Source organism: Dendrobates tinctorius, unplaced genomic scaffold, assembly GCF_039654945.1.
Source record: "Dendrobates tinctorius isolate UK_male_01 unplaced genomic scaffold, ASM3965494v1 ptg000143l, whole genome shotgun sequence".
NCBI lineage: Eukaryota > Metazoa > Chordata > Amphibia > Anura > Dendrobatidae > Dendrobates > Dendrobates tinctorius.
In genome coordinates this window covers 34,106,933-34,124,701 of record NW_027361810.1, presented here as the reverse complement: position 1 = coordinate 34,124,701, position 17,769 = coordinate 34,106,933, and the positions used below count along the sequence as shown (strand labels likewise).

Below are 17,769 nucleotides of genomic sequence, written 5' to 3'. Positions count from 1 at the left end.
CAGGAGCAAGCTGACCCGCACAAAGCAGAGATAGACAATACCAGATCAGATGTAAAAAGATTAGCAAATGAACCACTTAGCTGAACCATGCAGGAACAGAGCAGGAGACATCAGACATCAGACCTCAGAAGGCACAGGAAGAAAATCACCAGCAGGGATTAAAGGAAGTCAGCTGTCTTAAATACACCAGTCAGAAACCCCAGATCTCCAATTGTCATCATCATTATCAGGTGGCAAGCCTCTGTCAATCTGACCAGTTCCACTACCTCCAGTAACCACCAGAGGGAGCCCAGAAAGAGAACTCGCAACACCTCTGTCAATCTGACCAGCTCCACAACTTTCTGTAACCACCAGAGGGAGCCCAGAAAGAGAATTCACAACAGTGAACCCTCCTGAAAGGCAATGACTAAGAACTGTGTCTGAAACGCATATGCTTTTTTCTGTGGTGGTGGAAGGATTTTTTTCCTCATGGATTTTAATATCAGTTACCAACATAGATTACAATGCTAACAAGGTCTCATAAAATGCAAAGTGTATTGAACATATTAAGATACATATATATGAGAAATGAATATAGTAAAGCAAAGTGCCAGAAAACATGAGGGAATACTATAAAAAAAAGTACATATAGGTAGATGAAAGTATGTGCAAATAGTATATAAACCCCAGTGTGTTTGCCTATGTCACACAGCAAGGCTCAGTGAAATGCTTAGTATGAATACCAAAGGGTGTTTAAAAGAATAGGCATAGTACTTACATCAAGTAGTGTATTGCTGTCAGATGACTATATAGAAAAATATTCAGAATTGAGAGTCCTCAGTGGTTGATACCTTTTAATGGCTAACTGAAAAGATGATAACACATTGCAAGCTTTTGAGACTACTCAGGTCTCTTCATCAGGCATAGACTAATACAAAATCTGAAGAGTCACATATGTCTTTTTACATCAATTAAGGAATTTGCTCCTAAGACCTTGTGGGGGCATCACAACACATTAGGAGACCCCAATCAGAGGACAATAAAACATCCGGACTCCTTATCTATGAACTGGTCCAATATTTATGTTTCTCCCTCTCCCATATTCATAATTCTGCTTCACGTCACTTGTCTCATCTATTGCATTTTTTCTGTGCTGTATTGTGCATAAATATGTGACTCTTCAGATTTTGTATTAGTCTATGCCTGATGAAGAGACCTGAGTAGTCTCAAAAGCTTGCAATGTGTTACCATCTTTTCAGTTAGGCCTCTTTCACACTTCAGTTATTTGCATCAGTTACAATCTGCCAAAAAGGCAGAGAAGCGGATCCGTTCTCAACTGATGTGAACGGATGGCACAGAATCCGTTTTTAGACGGATCCTGAAAATGAGGAAATTTAAAGGAACCGCTGGCCGGGAAGGAGAGAGAGAGAGAGAGAGAGAATTTTTTTTTGTCCGGCACCCAGACAGATTTTGGGGTTAATTCAGTGTCTGGAGGATCCGCCGGCCAAAAAAACGTTGCAAGCTCCGTTTAGAAATCTTTGAGGATGTTGACGGACACTAACATTGTGGCGGATTCTCAAAAAAACGGATGCAACGGACGGCAATCAGTCAGGATCCGCCAATAATGAAAGTCAATGGGGAAAAAAATGGATCCGCAAAGAAAAATGGTGGATCCGTTTTTTTTCAAAATTGGCGGATCTTGACTGATTGTCAAAAATGGAAGTGTGAAAGAGGCCTTAGCCATTAAAAGGTATCAACCACTGAGGACTCTCAATTCTGAATATTTTTCTATCTACTGGCTAACACAGTACAAAGATATACATCTTTCCTGTATCAAGATGACTATATAGTGTTGAGTACCCAACCCCAACGCGCGTTTCACCCAAGCTTCGTCAGGGGGCGTGTCATATATATTACCCCATCTCACTTATTTTTGTTGGTAATAATGAATTTTAATATGTCACAATAAAAGGGTATTTAAAGTATAATTTTGCTGGAATCTCTCTTTCTTCTGGATCTTGCAGTAATACAAGTTTCTGTGCAATTTGTACCTCTATCCTGCAAGGGAGCAGACCTGCCCTTTCTACTCAGTCTACTGAAAGGGATCCATTTCTGGAGAAGCAAAGGAGCACTTATTTGTCAGAAATAGCTATGCAATATACCTATGAGTAAGGACTCAGTTACAGTCCGAAAAGCGTAAGCCTTAATATGCTTTCTCATTTCCCCCTTTTTAATATTACTTTTATTGTTTTGGAAACCTTTGAATAAAACTTGGATTTTTAATTTTCCATGATGCTGGATTACAATCCTTTCCTCTACGATTTATATTTACTCAAGGACACTGTTATGGAGGAATTCAAGCACCATCAATCAGGAGGTTGTGTCAGCATTTGTCCCGGTGCAGTTATGAACGGATATAACTTTTTTCACTTCTATAAATTATAAATTGATTGTTTAAACAAACACATTGCAACTTTGCCAATTTGAGAATTTCATAGAAGCCATTTAGTCATATTTCCTTTTGAAGAATAAAAGTTAAATGTTATGAGTAAGGACTCAGTTACGGTCCGAAACGCATCAGATTTAATATACTAATTATGCAAATTGTCTCTTCAGAGAGGAAGAGGACTAGAACTCTAGTGCCACCTATTGGAAGTACCAATCATAAAAGTCAATGTCGACCCTTTAACGAACCTTGTTACATGACTTAGGATAAAAGCCAAGCCAGAATCTCAATTTGCAGACACTGTGTTTCGGGGGTACTGCCCCTCGTCAGTGCAAAATGTGAGATCTGATTTGGCTGGGAGAGCGGCGTCTGACCGATATCCAAGAAGTATCATTTCTCCTTGCGGAGAATGACATGCTATTTCCGAGAGGAGCATTGCGGCTTTAAGTCTCCTCATCTCGACATGCTTAGCATGTCATTCTCCGCAAGGAGAAATGATACTTCTTAAATTTAATATACTTTCTCAAGAACAAATGTTAATTTCTGCTTTTATCTTCGAAACAACAATGCATTTGAAAATATAACAATCATCCATCAGGCTCCATACATTTTATTATAAAATACCATAATACCGGTATCCACATTGCTTGTCTATCAAGTGTAGTCCGAAGTGTGGCTGATCGCATCTTCTGATGTCTGGGGAACACTGCAAAATTCCATTATGTGAAAACAGCATTATCGAACAAACAGTTAAGATCTTTCTTTTTGTTTTGTTACTTGTAACCAAAATATTCAACGTTTTCTATAAAATGTATTTAATTTGCAATCTGGCGACGCAATCTGTAACAGAAAACAATGTAAGCAATGTAAATGCAGTCACCTGATGAAAAGCCTATGTTGAGAAATACTCCTAATGACTGGCTCTTATGCATCAGTGCACCTACTAATGAGCTGCCAAAGAAAGCCTTGCCGAGCCGGCTAAGATAGAGCAGGAATGTGAGAAGCTAGACATGTAACTTCCCTGCTGTGATCCCTGCCTTTCTACTAACAGGGCGCCCAGAACTAAGCTACTAATGAGCATCCTATATAGTATGTCCGAACCAATGATATCTGTAGACATTCCACCTGTCTCCTTTTTATTACAGAGTGGGATGTGCGCCACAGAGAAGCCACATTGGATCTTTTTGTTAAATAATTCAGATACATATTGATTTGTAGCATCTATATTTTAAATATGATAGACTTTATTTATTTTTATTTCATTTTTTTATTTCATTTTTCCCCCTGTAAGATCGTCTTTATTTATTCATTATTTTCATTATTATTTTTTATTTCATTTCCCCCATATGAAAACCTTTATTTCTTTTTATTTCATTTTTCCCCCGTATGATCACCTTTATCTATTTATTTATTCATTATTATTTTTATTTTATTTTTTTATTTTATTTTACCCATGTGATAGCCTTTATTTATTTTATTTATTTATTAATTTTTCAATTTGATTTTTCACCCTTTTACGCTTTTTTTTTAAATGTATTATTTTCTTAAACCATTATATCTATATAATTGACCACCTTTATTATATTCTTGCAATTTATTACCGGGGAAGATAATCAGATCACCAGTCGTGAAGTAGGAGACTTTTAATACTCAAAGGTTAACACGAAACTGATGATTTAATTCATGGTTTTCCTGTCCCAAATTAGGACATTTGAAACTCTTTATAGAGTAGCAGCAATTTAAAGCATTTAGTTCAAAAAGATATATATTATCTCAGCTTGTGCATCGTTAGGAGGATGCCAGCAGGTTGCTTAGAAAACCCATTTACCTAACTCTGTTTGCAGAAAAATCCCAGTCTTCCAAATGAAATAGGTACGGCAGGACACCTTTCAACTTCAACTACAAGCTGTCCCCGGTATACATCCTGATGACACCGCAGATCCTTTGAGTTTTTACCTGTGAAAAAAAAAAGTCGAATTCATATTATGAATAGGATGATTGGTAGGTAACGCTCGAAGCCTGATGTGACTTGGATCATGGTTCAGTAAATTTAGTTCTCAACAAAAAACCTAAAGCATTTTTTAATGTGCGATGGGAAGTGCTGACTGTGTAATTTGCAAAACAGTGATATACTCAGTTAATAGGCTGGCTGTTTAAAATATGGAAAATATGCAACTTTTTGAAAATTTAGAACAATTAGAGTCTTGGCGGAACCATACTACGATACTTTTAGACACATAATATATATTGTACCATTATTTTATTCTCTATTTAATAGGCAGAGGCAACAAAACATATAATAGTAGTAATAACAATAATAACAACAATTAGTAGTAGTAATAATAATAATTATTATTATATATTTTGCTGCTTTTGGTTAATAAAGAGCGGATAAAATGCTACTACTACTAATAATTATTATTAGAATAAAATGCTAATAATAACAGTGATAATTATTATCATATATTTTGTTGCCACTGATTAACAGAGAAAATAATAACAATAGCTTTTATTATTATTATATCCTCTTTTTATTAACTAGAGGCAACAAAATACAGGTACATCTCACAAAATTAGAATATCATCAAAAAGTTAATTTATTTCAGTTCTTCAAAACAAAAAAGTGAAACTCATATATTATATAGTCATTAGACAGAGTGATCTATTTCACATGATTATTTCTGATAATGTTGATGATTATGGCTCACAGCCAATGAAAACCCAAAAGTCATTATCTCAGTAAATTAGAATGCTTTATAACACCAGCTTGAAAAAATGATTTTAAAATCTGAACTGTTGGCCTACTGATATGTATATTCAGTAAATGCACTCAATACTTGGTCAGGGCTCCTTTTGCATCAATTACTGCATCAATGCGGCGTGGCATGGAGGCGATCAGCCTGAGGCACTGCTGAGGGGTTATGGAAGCCTAGGTTGCTTTGATAGCAGCTTTCAGCTCATCTGTATTGTTGGGTCTGGTGTTATGATTAGGTCACTGAGGAGGAAAGCAAGACCAAGCTAAGCCACAGAAAACCAGAGAGGTTGGTAACTAAGTGGATTGCAGACCCCTGATCCTATCCACACAACTAGCAGTAGCCATGGAGCGTACCTACGATGATTCTAGACGCCTCGACACAGTCGGAGAACTAAATAAGCCTAAAGCAAGAAAGGGGAAATCTAAACTGCCCCAGAGCAGACCCCAAAGGAATAGATAGCCCCCAAACATATATTGTCGGTGAGACAAAATGAAAACACAAACGCAGATATGAAAATAGGCTGAGCAAACGATGGGGCCCAAACTAACTAGACAGGACAGGAAAGGAAAGACACTGTCTGCAATCATGCAAAAAACCTTGCAAAAAATGCCCAACACGTCTGATAGAAAAAACACTGAAGTCACTAAACTTCGCCCACTATATCAGCACTCTGGTATATTCTGAAAGCAGAGCAAAGAGAGGCCAATCTAATAAGGGACAAAAACAAACTGGCACAAACAGTAACATAAGAATGGAAATTCAGCACAGCCCCAGCAGGGGCTGGCTGACCACACAAAACTGAAATAGACAAAACCAAATCAAATGTGAACAATAGCAAAAGAACACTTAGCTTGAGCATGCAGAGACTGAGCTGGAAGCTAAGACCTCAGGAGCAAGGAAAAAAATCACCAGCAGGGATGGAGGGAGTCGGCTGTCTTATTCCAGTCAGAAACTCCCAATGTCCAATCGTCCTTCTCATTATCAGGAGGCAGGCCTCTGTTAATTAGATCAGCTCCATTACCTCCTGTAACCACCAGAGGGAGCCCGGAAAGAGAACCCGCGACCCCTCTGTCAATACAACCATCTCCACCACCTTCACCAGTAACCAGAGGTAGGCCAGAAAGTGAATTCACAACAGTTCCCCCCTTGAGGAGGGATCACCGAACCCTCATCCACGCCACCAGGCCGATCAGGATACGCCCGGTGAAAAGCACGAACCAATCTATCGGCATGAATGTCAGAAGCAGAGACACAAGAATTATCCTCCAGGCCATAGCCCTTCCATTTGACCAAAATACTGGAGTCTCCGTCTAGCCAAACAAGAATCCAATACTTTCTCTATCTCATATTCCACACTGCCTTTACCCAATACAGGGTCAGGAGGTGCCGCCATAGGAACTACTGGCTCCACAAACATCTTCAACAGAGATTTATGAAACACGTTATGGATATTAAACGTAACTGGAAGAGCCAATCGAAAAGAAACAGAATTAAGAATCTCCAAAATCTTATAAGGTCCAATGAATCTTGGCTTGAACTTTGGAGATGCAACCTTCATGGGAATATTCTTTGATGACAACCAAACCATATCACCCACTTTTAACTGGGGACCAATGGTCCTATGCCGGTTGGAAAACCGTTGGGCTTTTTCCTGACAGAGGGACAACTTATCCACCACTTGGTCCCAAATCTGCTGCTGTTGTGAGTTCATTTTTCCCTTCACCATTGAGGTCTGATGAACTCCCTCCTCTGGTGAAGGAAGGTAGTGAGGCTGATTACCAAACACATGGGCAGCTAGATGATGACTGGGTGGCTGGAATTGAGGACTGGATATAAGGCTGCTGACGCCCTTCTTCCTGGCTGGTGATTTTCCTGCTGGATTCTTGGAGACCAGTCTGATTCCTGCATCTCAAAGCTAAGTTTTTCTGCTCTGCTTGGTATTCTTCAGTTTTGTTTTTGTTTTGCCTTGTTTTTTGGGAGTTCTGCCATCCCCGGCCGGGGGTGAGCTGAATTCCATTTTTGTCTCTGATCTGTTGATCTTTTGCTCTGTCTTCAGAATATACCTGAGTGCTGATATAGTCTTTTGAAGCCTAGCGACTTCAGGGCCTGTTTTTCCTATCAGTCGGTTGGCTCATTTTGTTAGGGTTTTTGCGGATGGCAGACAGCAGCTTTCGTATCCTGTCCTATATAGTTAGCTTGGGCCCCATCATTTGCTCAACCTATCTTTCTATCTGTGTTAGTGTTTTCATCTTGCTTCACCGTCATTATATGTTGGGGGCTGCCTATTGCTTTGGGGTCTGCTCTGGGGCAGTTTAGTTTTTCCTCTTTCTTTCTTTAGGCTATGTAGTTCTCCGGCTGTGATCGAGGGGTCTAGGGCACCGTAGGAACCCCCCACGGCTACTGCTAGTTGTTGTGGATAGGTTCAGGGGTCTGCAATCCGATAGCTGCCAACCTCTCTGGTTTTTCTGGACTTAGCTGGTATTTTGTTTTTTCCTCCTTCGGTGACTCATCATAACAGAATCACCAGCCCTACCGCAGATCCTAGGGTACTCAATAGCAGGAGATAATTTTTTTTTAAAAAAAGGAAAAAAAAAAAAGTGTCAGAATTTTTTTTTTTTGTGTGCATATTTTTTCCTCTATATCTCTGAGGCCGTAGGAGGAATTTTTCTCTCAATGGAGATGAAGCAATTGTTTGATCGTGTGGAGCAGCTCGCTGCTGAAGTGCGGGGAATTTCCGCCTATCTTGCTCATTCACATGCTGCTGAACCAAAGATTCCTACTCCTGATGTATTTTTGGGGGATCGGTCTAAATTCTTGAATTTCAAGAATAATTGTAAATTATTTTTTGCCTTGAAGCCTAACTCGTCGGGGAACTACACGCAGCAGGCTAAAATTGTCATCTCTTTGCTGCGCGGCGATCCCCAGGATTGGGCGTTTTCTTTGAAACCTGATGATCCTATTCTGAATGATGTGAATGCATTTTTTCAAGCCTTGGGGTTGTTGTATGATGAACCTAATGCTATTGATCAGGCTGAAAAGACCCTGTTGGCATTAAGCCAGGGTCGGGATTTGGCAGAGTTGTACTGTCAAAAATTCCGAAAGTGGGCGGTCCTTACTACCTGGAATGATGGTGCCTTGGCAGCCCTCTTTCGGAAGGGTTTGTCAGAAACTGTAAAAGATACTATGGTGGGATTTCCTGTTCCCTCTGGTCTTGACGATTCTATGTCATTAGCCATTCAGGTGGATCGGCGTTTACGTGAACGCAAAACTACACGAGAGATGTTGCCACCTGTTGAACAAATGTCTGAACCTATGCAATGTGATAGAGTTTTGTCTAGGGCGCAAAGTCAGGAGTTCAGAAGGCGTAATAAGCTGTGTTTTTTTATGGAGATGCCTCGCATATTATTTCTGTCTGCCCTAAAGGAGAGAAACGTTGTGCTCACACGTTTTCTGTGGGTGGTGTTCAACCCAAGTTTCTTCTAGCGATTACTCTGATCTGCTCCCTGTCCACATTTTCCGACAAGGCTTTTGTGGATTCAGGAGCAGCTCTTAACCTGATGGACTTGGATTTTGCTAAACGTTGTGGATTTCCTATGACACCTCTGCGGACACCTATCCCTTTGAGGGGTATTGATGCTACTCCTTTGGCGAAGAATAAACCTCAGTTTTGGACCCAGGTGGTAATGCGGGTCGCCCCAGACCATCAAGAAAATTGCAGATTTTTGGTGTTGCATAATTTGCATGATACCATTGTTCTGGGGTTTCCCTGGTTGCAAATTCATAATCCAGTTCTGGATTGGAAATCTTTGTCTGTGGTGAGTTGGGGTTGTCGGTGTGCCCTTAGTGATGCTCCTGTTTTCTCCTCCTCTCCCCAGTCGCATGATGTTCCTGACTATTTGGCTGACTTTTATGATGTATTTAGTGAGAATGAGTCTGCGTCTTTGCCTCCTCATAGGAGTTATGACTGTGCAATTGAGCTGAACCCGGGGTGTAAATTCCCCAAGGGTCGGCTTTTCAATTTATCAGTACCTGAGCACGAGGCTATGCGATCCTATATTAAGAAGGCATTGGAGAAGGGTCATATTAGACCATCCTCTTCACCCCTAGGTGCTGGGTTTTTTTTCGTGGCTAAAAAGGATGGTTCATTAAGGCCTTGTATTGACTATCGTGCCCTCAACAAAATTACTGTTAAATATCAGTATCCGTTACCCGTGATTTCTGATCTATTCTCCAGAGTTAAAGGTGCTTGCTGGTTTACCAAGCTTGACCTCAGGGGGGCGTATAATCTTATTCACATTAAGCATGGGGATGAATAGAAGACGGCGTTTAATACTCCGGAGGGACATTTTGAGTACCTGGTGATGCCTTTTGGGCTCACTAATGCCCCTTCTGTCTTCCAGTGCTTCATGAACGATATATTCCGAGACTTTGTGGATAAATTTTTGATTATCTATCTGGATGATATTTTGATCTTCTCCAAGAATTGGGACTCTCATGTGGAACATGTTCGGACTGTGTTCCGGATTTTGAGGGAGAATTCCCTGTATGTCAAGGGATCGAAATGCCTTTTTGGGGTACAGAGGATTTCATTTTTGGGACTTATTTTGTCTCCGTCAACTATTGAAATGGACCCGGCCAAGGTACAGGCCATTTATGATTGGGTTCAGCCCACTTCTTTGAAGGCCCTCCAGAAGTTTTTGGGTTTTGCTAATTTTTATTGGAAATTTATAGCTAATTTTTCTGGTATTGCCAAGCCATTGACGGATTTGACTAGGAAGGGTGCTGATGTGCTGAATTGGTCTCCGGAGGCTGTTTCTTCCTTTCAGGAGCTGAAGCGAAGATTCACTTCTGCTCCGGTTTTGCGGCAACCTGATGTCTCACTCCCGTTTCAGGTGGAGGTGGACGCTTCTGAGATTGGTGCAGGAGCGGTGTTGTCCCAAAAAGATCCTGTGACATCTAAAATGAATCCTTGTGCTTTCTTTTCCCGAAAGTTCTCCCCATCCGAACGTAACTATGATGTGGGGAATTGGGAACTGTTGGCCATGAAATGGGCATTTGAGGAGTGGAGACATTGGTTGGAGGGAGCCAAACACCAAGTCGTGGTCCTTACTGACCACAAGAATTTGATTTACCTGGAGTCGGCCAAGCGCTTGAATCCTAGACAGGCTAGGTGGGCCTTGTTTTTCACACGTTTTGATTTTGTGGTCTCTTTTCTTCCGGGCACTAAGAATGTCAAGGCAGACGCCCTCTCTAGGAGTTTCCTTGCTGATTCTCCTGTTGTGACTAAGCCTGCTACCATCTTAGGCGAGGGGGTAGTTCTTTCTGCCATCTCGCCCGATTTGAGACGTGCTCTGGAAGAGTTTCAGGAGGACAAACCTGAGCGTTGTCCCAGTGGAAAGTTGTATGTTCCTGACCAATGGAGGAAGAGAGTGATGTCTGAAGTTCATTGCTCTGCATTGGCTGGTCATCCAGGTATTTTTGGTACTAGAGATCTGGTGAGTCAGTCTTTTTGGTGCCCACCTTGTCTCGTGATGTCAGGAATTTTGTGCAGTCCTGTGGGACTTGCTTCCGGTCTAAACCTTGTTCTCGCTCTAGTGGCTTGTTGATGCCTTTGCCGGTGCCCAGGAGGCCATGGACCCATATTTCAATGGATTTTATCTCTGATATGCCTGTCTCTCAGAGAATGACTGTTATTTGGGTGATTTGTGATAGATTCTCTAAGATGGTCCATCTTGTACCACTCCCTAAGTTGCCATCTTCCTCTGAGTTGGTGCCCTTGTTTTTGCAACAGGTGGCTCGCTTGCACGGGATTCCTGAGAACATTGTATCTGACAGAGGAGTTCAGTTTGTGTCTAGATTTTGGAGGACTTTCTGTTCCAAGCTGGGAATTCAGTTGTCCTTCTCCTCTGCGTTTCACCCTCAGACCAATGGGCAGACGGAGAGAACAAACCAGACTTTGGAGTCGTATTTGAGATGTTTTATTTCTGCCGATCAGGATGATTGGGTTTCATTTTTGCCCTTGGCCGAATTTGCTTTAAATAATAGAGCTAGTTCTGCCATTTTGATGTCACCTTTTTTTGTAACTTTGGTTTTCACCCTCGATTTTCTTCAGGGCAGGTGGAGCCTTCTGCCTGCCCAGGTGTTGACACTGTGGTGGAGAGAATGCACCAGATCTGGGACCAAGTAGTGGATAAGTTGTCTCTCTCCCAGGAAAAGGCCCAGCGGTTTTCCAACCGGCGTAGGACCGTTGGTCCCCAGTTTAAGGTGGGTGATATGGTTTGGTTGTCATCAAAAAATATCGCTATGAAGGTGGCATCTCCTAAGTTTAAGCCTAGATTTATTGGACCTTACAAGATTTTGGAGATTATTAATCCGGTCTCTTTTCGGTTGGCTCTTCCTGTCACATTTAAAATTCATAATGTGTTTCATAAGTCCTTGTTGAAGAGGTTTGTTGAACCAGTAGTTCCTGTGGTGGCACCTCCTGACCCTATATTGGTTGAAGTTAACATGGAATATGAGGTAGAGAAGATACTGGATTCCCGTCTGGCTAGACGGAGACTCCAGTATTTGGTTAAGTGGAAGGGTTATGGTCAGGAGGATAATTCCTGGGTCTCTGCCTCTGATATTCATGCCAAAAGATTGGTGCATGCCTTTCATCGGGATCACCCGGATCGCCCTGGTGGCATGGATGAGGGTTCGGTGACCCCTCCTCAAGGGGGAGGTACTGTTGTGAGTTCATTTTTCCTTCACCATTGAGGTCTGATGAACTCCCTCCTCTGGTGAAGGAAGGTAGTGAGGCTGATTACCAAACACATGGGCAGCTAGATGATGACTGGGTGGCTGGAATTGAGGACTGGATATAAGGCTGCCGACGCCCTTCTTCCTGGCTGGTGATTTTCCTGCTGGATTCTTGGAGACCAGTCTGATTCCTGTATCTCAAAGCTAAGTTTTTCTGCTGTGCTTGGTACTCTTCAGTTTTGTTTTTGTTTTGCCTTGTTTTTTGGGAGTTCTGCCATCCCCGGCCGGGGGTGAGCTGAATTCCATTTTTGTCTCTGATCTGTTGATCTTTTGCTCTGTCTTCAGAATATACCTGAGTGCTGATATAGTCTTTTGAAGCCTAGCGACTTCAGGGCCTGTTTTTCCTATCAGTCGGTAGGCTCATTTTGTTAGGGTTTTTGCGGATGGCAGACAGCAGCTTTCCTATCCTGTCCTATATAGTTAGCTTGGGCCCCATCATTTGCTCAACCTATCTTTCTATCTGTGTTAGTGTTTTCATCTTGCTTCACCGTCATTATATGTTGGGGGCTGCCTATTGCTTTGGGGTCTGCTCTGGGGCAGTTTAGTTTTTCCCCTTTCTTTCTTTAGGCTATGTAGTTCTCCGGCTGTGATCGAGGGGTCTAGGGCACCGTAGGAACCCCCCACGGCTACTGCTAGTTGTTGTGGATAGGCTCAGGGGTCTGCAATCCGATAGCTGCCAACCTCTCTGGTTTTTCTGGACTTAGCTGGTATTTTGTTTTTTCCTCCTTCGGTGACTCATCATAACATGCTGCATTCTCTCTACCACAGTGTCCACACTTGGGCAGGTCGAAGATTCCACTTTCCCCTGAAGAAAATCGAGGATGAAACCCAAAGTTACAGAAAAAGGGCAAAATCAAAGTGGCAGAACTAGCTCTATTGTTTCGCGCGAATTTGGCCAAGGGCAAAAATGAGACCCAGTCATCCTGATCAGCAGATATAAAGCATCTCAAATTGGACTCCAAAGTCTGGTTTGTTCTCTCAGTCTGCCCATTGGTCTGAGGATGAAACGCAGAGGAGAAAGATAACTGAATTCCCAGATTGGAACAAAAAGTTCTCCAAAATCTGGAAACAAACTGGACTCCTCTGTTCGACACAATGTTCTCAGGAATCCCATGCAACCGAACCACCTGTTGTAAAAACAAGGGCACCAACTCTGAAGAAGATGGCAACTTTGGGACTGGTACAAGATGGATCATCTTAGAAAATCTATCACAAATCACCCAGATAACAGTCATTCTCTGAGAGACAGGAAGATCAGAAATAAAATCCATTTGAGATATGGGTCCCTTGCCTCTGGGGCACCGGCAGGGGCATCAACAACTCACTAGAACGAGAACTGGGTTTAGACCAAGAACAAGTCCCACAGGACTGCACAAAATTCCTGACATCATGAGATAAGGCAGGCCACCAAAAAGACCGACTCACCAAATCTCTGGTACCAAAAATACCTGGATGACCAGCCAACGTGGAGCAATGAATTTCAGACATTACTCTCTTCCTCCACTGGTCAGGAACATACAATTTTCCCATAGGGCAACGCTCAAGTTTGTCCTCCTGAAACTCCTCGAGGGCATGTCTCAAATTGAGCGAGATGGCGGTAAGAACTACCCCCTCACCTAGAATGGCAGTAGGCTCGGTCACAATAAGAGAATCCGCAAAGAAACTCCTAGAAAGGGCGTCCGCCTTAACATTCTTAGTGCCCGGAAGAAAAGAGACCACAAAATTAAAACGCATGAAAAACAAGGCCCACCTAGCCTGTCTAGGATTCAAGCGTTTGACTGATTCAAGATAAATCAAATTCTTGTGGTCGGTGAGGACCACAACTTGATGTCTAGCTCCCTCCAACCAATGTCTCCACTCTTCAAATGCCCATTTCATGGCCAACAATTCCCGATTCCCCACATCATAGTTACGTTCAGATGGGGAGAATTTTCAAGAAAAGAAGGCACAGGGATTAATTTTAGAAGTCTCCGGATCTTTTTGGGACAATACAGCTCCTGCACCAATCTCAGAAGCATCTAACTCCACCAGAAATGGAAGTGAGATATCAGGCTGCCGTAGAACCGGAGCAGAAGTGAATCTCCACTTAAGCTCCTGAAATGCCGAGACTGCCTCTGGAGACCAATTCACCACATCAGCGCCCTTTTTGGTCAGATCAGTCAGTGGCTTGACAATAAAAATTATCTATAAATTTATGATAGAAATTAGCAAAGCCCAAAAACTTCTGAAGAGCCTTCAAAGAAGTGGGCTGAACCCAATCATAAATGGTCTGTACCTTGGCCGGGTCCATTTCAATAGCCGACAGACAAAATAAATCCCAAAAATGAAATCCTCTGTACACCAAAGATCTCTTTATGGAATAAAATTCTTGGACTTATGTGCGCTGCTAGACAGAATATCAAATCCAGATCATGTAGATAAATTGACCTTTTATTTACCAACGCGTTTCGAAGTCCATAACACTTCTTCCTCAGGGGATGACATGTGTCATTAAGAACACACTGACAACCCCAACTCCCCACAGACACAGATTTCCAATCCAGAACAGGATTATGAGTTTGCAACCAGGGAAAACCCAGAACAATAGTATCATGCAAATTGTGCAGCACCAAAAATTTACAATTTTCTTGGTGGTCCGGGGCAACCCGCATTATCACCTGGGTCCAAAACTGGGGTTTATTCTCTGCCAAAGGAGTAGCATCAATACCCCTCAAAGGGATAGGAGTCCGCAAAGGTATCATGGGAAAACCAAAAAATTTAGCAAAGTGCAAATCCATCAGATTCAAAGCTGCTCCTGAATCCACAAAAGCCTTAGTGGAAAATGTAGATAAGGAGCAGATCAGAGTAATTGCCAAAAGGAACTTAGGTTGTACACTGCCCACAGCAAATGTGTGCGCAAAACGTTTCTCTCGTTTAGGGCAGACAGAAATGGTATGAGAGGCATCTCCACAGAAAAAACACAGCTTATTACACCTTCTAAACTCCTGATGTTGCGCCCTAGACAAAACCCTATCACATTGCATGGGTTCAGACGTTTGTTCAAAAGGCGGCAACGCCTCTCGTGTAGTTTTACGTTCACGTAAGCGTCAATCAACTTGAATGGCTAATGACATAGAATCATCAAGACCAGAGGGAACAGGAAATCCCACCATAACATCTTTTACGGTTTCTGCCAAACCCTTCCATTTAGTAAGGACCGCCCACTTTCAGAATTTTTGACTGTATAACTCTGCAGAATCCTGACCCTGGTTCAATGCCAATAGGGTTTTCTCAGCTTGGTCAATAGCATTAGGTTCATCATACAACAACCTCAAGGCTTGAAAAAATGCGTCCACATTAGTCAGAATAGGATTTCCAGGTGTCAGAGAAAAAGCCCAATCCTGGGGATCGCCGCGCAGCAGGGAGATGACAATTTTAACCTGCTGCACAGAGCTCCCTGTTGACTAAGGCTTCAAGGCAAGAAATAGTTTACAATTATTCTTAAAATTCAAAAATTTTGACCGATCCCCAGAAAACACATCCGGAGTAGGGATTTTTGGTTCAACAGCAGGTGATTGAGCGAGATAGGCGGAAATTCCCCACACTTCAGCAGCTAGCTGCTCAACACGATCAGACATTTGCTTAATCTCCATTAGAGAAAAAAAATCCTACGGCTCCAGAGAAAAAAGAAAAAATATATATAAAAAAATTCTGACACTTTTTTTTCTCTCTCTCTTTTTTTCTTTTTTACAATTCTCTCCTGCTTTTGAGTACCCTAGAATCTGCGGTTTATGCTGGTGATTCTGTTATGATTGGGTCACCGAGGAGGAAAGCAAGACCAAGCTAAGCCATAGAAAACCAGAAAGGTTGGTAACTAAGCAGATTGCAGACTCCTGATCCTATCCACACAACTAGCAGTAGCCGTGAAGCATACCTACGATGATTCTAGATGCCTCGAGACAGCCGGAGAACTAAATAAGCCTAAAGCAAGAAAGGGGAAATCTAAACTGCCCCAGAGCAGACCCCAAAGGAATAGATAGCCCCCAAACATATTGTCGGTGAGACAAGATGAAAACACAAAGGCAGATAGGAAAATAGGCTGAGCAAACGATGGGGCCCAAACTAACTAGACAGGACAGGAAAGGAAAGACACTGTCTGCAATCACACAAAAAACCCTGCAAAAAATGCCCAACACATCTGATAGAAAAAATACTGAAGTCACTAAACTTCGCCCACTATATCAGCACTCTGGTATATTCTGAAAGCAGAGCAAAGAGAGGCCAATCTAATAAGGGACACAAACTGGCACAAACAGTAACATAAGGATGGAAATTTAGCACAGCCCCAATCGAGACTGGCTGACCACACAAAACTGAAGTAGACAAATCCAAATCAAATGTGAACAATAGCAAAAGATCACTTAGCTTGAGCATGCAGAGACTGAGCTGGAAACTAAGACCTCAGGAGGCAGGAAAAAAATCACCAGCAGGGATAGAGGGAGTCGGCTGTGTTAAATCCAGTCAGAAACTCCCAATGTCCAATCGTCCTCCTCATTATCAGGTGGCAGGCCTCTGTTAATTAGATCAGCTCCATTACCTCCTGTAACCACCAGAGGGAGCCCGGAAAGAGAACCCGCGACCCCTCTGTCAATACAACCATCTCCACCACCTTCACCAGTAACCAGAGGAAGGCCAGAAAGTGAATTCACAACAGTCTGGTGTCTCTCATCTCCCTCTTGACAATACCTCATAGATTCTCCATGGGGTTAAGGTCAGGCGAGTTTGCTGCCAATCAAGCACAGTGATACTGTTGTTTTAACACCAGGTATTGGTACTTTTGGCAGTGTGGACAGATGCCAGGTCCCGCTGGAGAATGACATTTCCATCTACAAAAAGCTTGTCGGCAGAGGGAAGCATGAAGTGCTCTAAAATCTCCTGGTAGACAGCTGCATTTACTTTGGTCTTGATAAAACACAGTGGACCTACACCAGCAGATGACATGGCTCCCTAAACCATCACTGATTGTGGAAACTTCACTATAGACCTCAAGCAGCATGGATTGTGGCCTCTCCACTCTTCCTCCAGACTCTGGGACATTGATTTTGTGAGCAAAACAATTCTGTTTTTTCTTCTGTGAATACTTATTTTTATACCATTTACAATCAATGTAATTTTCATTTAGGAATCTCCACCCACCGACTCCTTCAGGTCATGATAATTTTTATTTATCATGTACCCATAACACAGTTTTTGCAGAACCTCAAAACATTGCATATGAGATAAGAAATTATTAAATAAAGTATGAAAACCTTGACTATGAGACTATAAGGCTAGTTAAAACAAAACAAAATGTAAAACAGAGAGGAAATCCTTTACCCCTTCTATATCAAATGCTTAAGTAACAAACATCATCCCCCTCATCCCAAACTCAGTGCACTCAGCGGTGCAATAGCCAATAATTCCAGACTTGGAGAAACCAGTGATAATAAGCAGAGATGAGCAAATCAATTTAACATGAAATGCAGATTCTCCAGAATTAGAACTTTTTTGATCAGCATTGGGTGAATTTTGCAAAATGGTGGCTGGCTTAAAAAATACAAAATAGTTATCTCACTGCTTACCTGTAGCGTTGGCATTAAACCCCAATTCAGTCCTCTATGCAGCTTCCTCTGGCACTATGAGCAATGTTCTCTTCATTTCTTCCGGTATCTTCACTCGGTGGTGCGCACTCCACTGCCGAGTAGGCCTCTAATGTCATGATGCACATCATAACATCAAATATGCATCACCCGTTATTAATTAGGCCTTAGG

The 17,769-nt window shown here is 42.1% G+C and overlaps 1 long non-coding RNA gene across 3 annotated transcripts in view; it reads right to left on the bottom strand.

Annotated features, from left to right (window-relative positions):
• The window catches only part of LOC141049105 (uncharacterized), a 62,818-nt gene that overhangs the window by 14,129 nt on the left and 30,920 nt on the right, over window positions 1-17,769 (bottom strand). For 2 of the 3 annotated variants that reach the window (XR_012220254.1, XR_012220252.1), the window contains exons 2-3: window positions 4,254-4,381; window positions 3,033-3,131 (exon numbers count right to left, since the gene is read on the bottom strand). This is a non-coding gene — a long non-coding RNA (uncharacterized lncRNA). The remainder of the gene's footprint in view (window positions 1-3,032; window positions 3,132-4,253; window positions 4,382-17,769) is intronic. The other variant, XR_012220255.1, reaches the window with a different exon arrangement.